Genomic DNA, 5,932 nt, shown 5'->3' with positions numbered 1-5,932 from the left:
TCCCAGTTACTCATCACAGCTGGAAGCAGAAGCACGGGTCTGTGTCCTTACAGTTGGTTAATGTAAGCGTAAACACTGGGCTGCGCAGGTGGTGATGTCCAAGAGTTGGAGGGGGTGGGTGAGATGAGCGGTACTAGCTCTTTTGCCGCTTCTGAATTTTCCTAAGAATTTTCCGAGTCTGTCCTGTACCAGTTCCCGAGACTACATATGTCCAGACATACGGAGAGCTAAATGCCTGACCCGTTCTCTGCAGAGTTTTGAAGATCAGGATACAGGCATCACTTTTACTTGCTAGGTTAGACAAATATAAATAAATAATAAATAAAAATACAGATGTATGAATATATTTATGTCTATCTACACAAGTATATCAAGTAATGCATATTTGGACCCTATAGTTCAAGTCAAGATGAAAAGATCCCTGAATTGGAAGTCCAGCACACCTTGGTTAGAGTCCAGACTCCCCCATTTATGGATCCCTCTGACTTTGGGTGACTCATGAGAATTCACCGAACAAATTTCCTCTAGGTAGACATCTCATAGCAAAGTTGGACAGGGGGAAAGACACTGGGCAGAGGGCTGAGGATCAAGTGAAATCACTTTTGTAAACTGGAGAGCACTGTGCAAATGTGGGGTGTTCCTGTTAGTTTTACACAATCTCCGTGGGCAGGCAGCAGATGGCCCCAGATGTCCACATCCCTCTGCAATGCACTGTCCATCCAGCGGCCAGCAGGCTCTTGCCAGAGCACAGGTCAAATCTCCTCTTCTTCCTTGAAGCTCATCAATGGCATCCTATCACATGTTGAATAAAATCGAACTTTTTATGAAAGATGGCCTTCGAGGCTTTGTTGCCCCAGCAGTCTTCTTGCCTGCCACTTCCTCCCGCACACTCTCCTGAAGGACTGTGCTCCGTTTCTGCAACTCACAGAACTCTCCTGCCTCAGAGCCTCTGGAGCTGGGACTGCCCTCTTCTTGTATCACCTGACTCTCCTTCCTGGATTCCCCTCGTCTTCCTGAATCCCCTGCCACCTCCTACCATGGCTTAACCTGAAGGTTTCTGCCCCGTATCCTCCCCTCAGTGAAGTCTTCCCATGGCTTCCAGTGCAAAGAGGGTCCTGCTCTGGGATTCTGTCTCCTTCATGGTCATTATACCAGGTTCTGACTCTACATTCACTGGGTGTTCTCTTGTTTAGTATGTCTCTCTCCCGCTGGACCGTGAGCTCCACGAGGGAAGAGCTATGCTTATTTGTTCCCTTCTCAACCCAGAGCCTCACAGAGGGCCTGGAGGCTCAAGAGGAAGCCTGCAGAAAGAACTCAACGTTTTACCAAGTGCTAAAGAGTTACTTTCTTTTGAAAGTTTAAGCTGCCCTCTAGTGGAAAATACAACCCCATATTCGGGTCTGGCTTGCTTGCTTTGTTTCTGTTCTTGCTAGTGGGGTCCCCAGACTTTCAAATCAGAGTAGCAAAGACCTAGGATCTTGTGTCTCCCTACAGCAGAGTGGACATCGTGGAACACCTGCCCAGCCTGGGCCCACATGGAGCCCCCTACAACAGCAGGTGGGGGGACACACTTCCCCCAGTGGGACCCCTCCCAGGCTCTGGGGCCTCTCCCTGTCCTTCTGTGACAGTCAGAATTTGCACTGTCTATTCTGATTTATGTCTGCTCCCAGAAATTCATTCATGTGGTTGTGGAGTTACATTCTGTAGTGGGGTAGTGGGACTACAGTGTGCCCCTGTCTCCCAGAGGGTCAAAGCCCCCAGCTATACAATGAATCACCCACCAGCTTAGAGGCGTTTCCGTCCTTGGGGAAGCTTGGGGGCTGGTTTGAGGGCAGAGGGCCCCTAATCCACGTAGCCTTCAGTGACTCTGACTTAGGAAATGCACAAATGATGAACCCGTGATTCCAGGAGGCCTCTGGGCAGCAGCCGCCACAGGAGTGGTCCAGCCCCTGGCCACTTGCTTCTAAACCTGAGCCTTTGGCTTAATGGCATCGTAACATTACATTTGCTAAAGAACAAAACTCAACTGAAGATCTTATGGGTATTAGTCAGTGATTCATGAATCGGGAAGCATCCTGTCTAGCAGATAGAAAAGAGCTCCAAAAAGCTGAACAAAATGGGAGATTTTATAAGCAGGGGACAGGGACAAGGAAAAAGTGTTACCTCATCCTTCTTTGGGGCAGAAGGGGTCTATCAAGTGGATGACCTCACTAGTGCTAACCAGGAAGTTCCAGATTTAATGGTTTAAGATTACAGTCCTGGGAAAGGTTGAAACTGCAGTTACATTAGGTATTAAATCTAGGTTTGGTGATGTGGACTTAGCCCAAGTGACTCCATTGTGGGCCTGCTGTCTGTCTATCTGTCTCTCTTAACACGTTATGTATAGAAGGAGCAGTATTAATTTAGTTGTCCCTTTACTAAGTGATGTAGTCAGTGCCAGCAACACAAAGATGAATGGGGTGAGGTACTTGTCTTTGAAGAAGCCATGGCAATGTCTCTGATGCAATGTCACAGGTAGATTACATCTCTGGAGTTGCAAACTGATGTTCTACAGATGTTTATTTGGCTGGCACAGTGTTTAAGTTTTTAAAATTAGTTGCCAACATTTTAATATGGGCAGTTTCTTATAAAAATTCAGATTTCTGGCTTCTCTTGGAAAACCAACATGGCCATACTGGGTCCACCACTATTTCCCGTAGGACTTACACAGGGGCCCACTTCTTTTCTTCTTTTCTTCTGTCACTTGCCTGGCCATTCTGGCCATTTATGCTTGAGACCTCTGTTGTAGGAGCAGCAAAACGGGAGCAATTAATTCTGAAAGCAAGTGAGAGGGTGGGTGAAGTCTTCTCAGACAGGGTGACTTCCCAGATGCCATCGTGACAGCCTGAATGGGAGGTGGTGGTGGCCCTCTGGGGCCGTGGCAGGGAAGGTGGGGTGAGATGAGTGTCATATATGCTGGAAGATAAGCTGTACTTGGGTTTGGCTTTACAGCACAGCAAATGTGAATCATGGACAAGAATTCCAGGCCAAGTGTCCCAGCAGAAAGATGAAAACTGAACTGGCCTCAGGACAGAAGTCAGGTGTGAAGGGCTTTGTGTCAAATATGAATGATGTCATTTGAGGGCTAGGGATCTTGTTGAAATGCAGATTCTCATCCGGCGGGGGAGAGACCCTGCCTTTCTAACAAGATCCTGGTCCCTGGGCTATACTTTGAGTTGTCGGGGCCCAGAACATGGGCTGCAATCTAGTGGGCCATGAGTCAGATCTGGCCTAGGAAATAAGCTTTTCTGGGTTGCATAGGGTTTACATTTTTTTAAAAAAATAGTTGTTCCTTGAAAATCAGGCATTTTCACATAAAAATCTGATTTTTTCCTTTTCACTCATCATTCTCTATCATATCACTAAATTTTATTTTTAGTATTTTTCATAAAAACTTTTTTTAATCGCTTTTTTTACTTGTTCATTGTGTATCCTCACAAGGCTGTGAATTCCATGCAGACAGAGGCCTTCCCTGTCTTGTTTTCCCCTTTCCTGTGAGTCTAGAACAGTGTCTGGCACATAGTCTATATTCTAGTGTTTATTATTTGTCAAGTGAGTCAACAAATGCAGTTGCCTGTGTGCTCACAGTGATTGCCCGCAGTCCGTACTTAGCTGTCTTCACTCACTTATGTTACCTCCTGAAAAAGGTGGAGTCCCGACATGCCCTTGGGAAACCCCTAGGTTTAGGGAACCTGAGGGGAGGGAAGAGGAACGAGGGCAGGAAGGAAGACTAGGAGAGTGAGTACCTGAGGCCAAGGGAGGAAAGACTACAGAGGAAGGGTGCTGGGCAGTCAGTGCTCCCACGAAGTGGAGGGTGATGGAGGGAACTGCTGGCCTTCAAGAAAGCAGGAGAGGAAGAAAGCATGTAGGCCGTATCTTAGGATTGCAACCGGGCTTTGGGAAGTTTTTTGGGGAGGGTGGTTAGTTTTGAGTCCTTGTGTAGACATAGTATAATGACCTAGTGGTGGGAAAGAGAGCAAAGATATAAACAACGGTGGGAATAATGGATGCCAGCCCAATTGAGGGTAAGTGGAAGGTTGAGATAGGCCACAAGTGGAAAGAAAGAAGGAAAAAAAAATCCTCTCCTTAGGATAAGGGGGAGGGGGCAGGGAAGGCAAACTCCCAAGAAATGTGTGCACCTTACAGGTCTCCATTTAGGGGAAAAGTCTAAAAACGTTTGATATAATTGAGCGAGTAATGAATAAACATTGATGAAGGTTTGGAAATGCATCCAGTTTAATAAATAATTTGTCCTTGATGGAGTTGCAACAGCATTCGTCCCTGACTCTGTGGCCTCCTGTTTCTTTCCAAGATTTTTCCAGAAGCACTGGTTTGGGTAATATCTTGACAGCTGATGAAATATTTGGTAATTGAACAAGAAGAGAGCTATGTTGTCTCCAGGGCTGAGGGAGAAAGGTGAGGAGAAATCCTGCTACCTGTGGTGTTTGTGGGCGGGAGGGTTAAAAGGACAATAATGAGAAAACTAGCTTCGTCTTCAAGGCCTGATGCTTGTCTCGATTTTACTGTTTTGTGTGTTTTCACCTTGTGGAACTCAATAAATATTTGCTCAGTGAATGAGTAAGTGTAAGGTCAGACCCTGTACACAGGAGTCAAAGAAATCGTATTTCCTGGAAAAGCTAGTGGAATGAAGTGCAGGTTCCCACAGTCGCCTCTTCCAGCTCCATTTCGTTTAGTCATAAGGGATCTGAGGAGCTTTAGCCCAAGGTCTTCCTTCAAGGCAGTAAGTGGATACATTTTCCCTATGACAAGACTGCACAGCCCGTCACGACCAGGGTCTTGGCCTTCTGTGGGACTCAGCCCACAAGGTGTTGCCGTAACCTCTGCCATCACCCGTCCTCCTCAGCTCTGACAGGTCATGGCCCGGCTGAAGTGTAAAGGGGTGGCTTCTGGAGTTTGGCTGGTTATAATCTTGGCTGTGCTGGGTTAAATTGGGCAAGTTAGTTGACTTCTTGGTGACTCTGTTTCCTCAAACGTAAAATGAGAGTAACAATATTTCCTGTCTCATAGGATTTTTTTGAAGATTGAATAAAATAAAGCAGGTATGTAATACACAACATGATGACTATAGCTAAGACCACCGATCTATAGAAAAGAGACCAAATCCTCTCACCACAAGGAGAAAACATTTTTTTTCCTTTCTTCTTTTCTTCTTTCTTTTATTTTTATTGTATCTATCTTTGAAGATGGATGTTAGCTGGACCTACTGTGGTAATCATTTCACAATATATGTAAATCAAATGGTCACGCTGGATGCCTTAAACTTATGGGGTAATGTAGGTCAATTATTTCTCAATAAAACTGGAAGAAAAGAAAGTATAGGTAAAGCATGCAGGAGGGTGTCTTGCACACAATACTCAATACATGGTGGTTGTTATTATTGGAGATTACAGTTGCCTTTGATTAATAATTATGGATAAAGCCTACTTTTACTAAATTTGATGTGACATTCTTTGAAAATATTGTGTGTGCGCATACATAGCAAATGAGAGAGAGGTGGAGGGGATGTTGAGAGAGACTGAGGCTGATTTTTAGTGATGAAAAGTTCACACCCACCTAGACCAATACACTATTACAACTGAGGAGGACCTTCTGACAGGTGAAGTGACTTGCTTAAGGTAATACCACTAGTAATGGCAGAAACAAGTCTGAATACTATGTTTTTTGATCCCCAATTCAGTGCCTCTTATTCGAATACCCATTTCCAGGCATGGCTTGGTAGCGTTTCAGAAATCATCCCAAATTACTTTCCAGTTCAATTTTGTCCACGTTAGTCGCAGTCAACGAAAGACCAAGAGCTTGGACGAGAACAGCGGTCAGCCCGCCCAGTAGGTGGCGCAAGGGCGCTGTTACTGGGGTTAGAGGGGGCTGGAGG

This window comes from Ursus maritimus, unplaced genomic scaffold (genome assembly GCF_017311325.1).
Source record: "Ursus maritimus isolate PB19 unplaced genomic scaffold, ASM1731132v1 scaffold_19, whole genome shotgun sequence".
In the NCBI taxonomy this organism is placed as follows: Eukaryota; Metazoa; Chordata; class Mammalia; order Carnivora; family Ursidae; genus Ursus; species Ursus maritimus.
Note: the sequence above shows the minus strand (reverse complement) of the source record.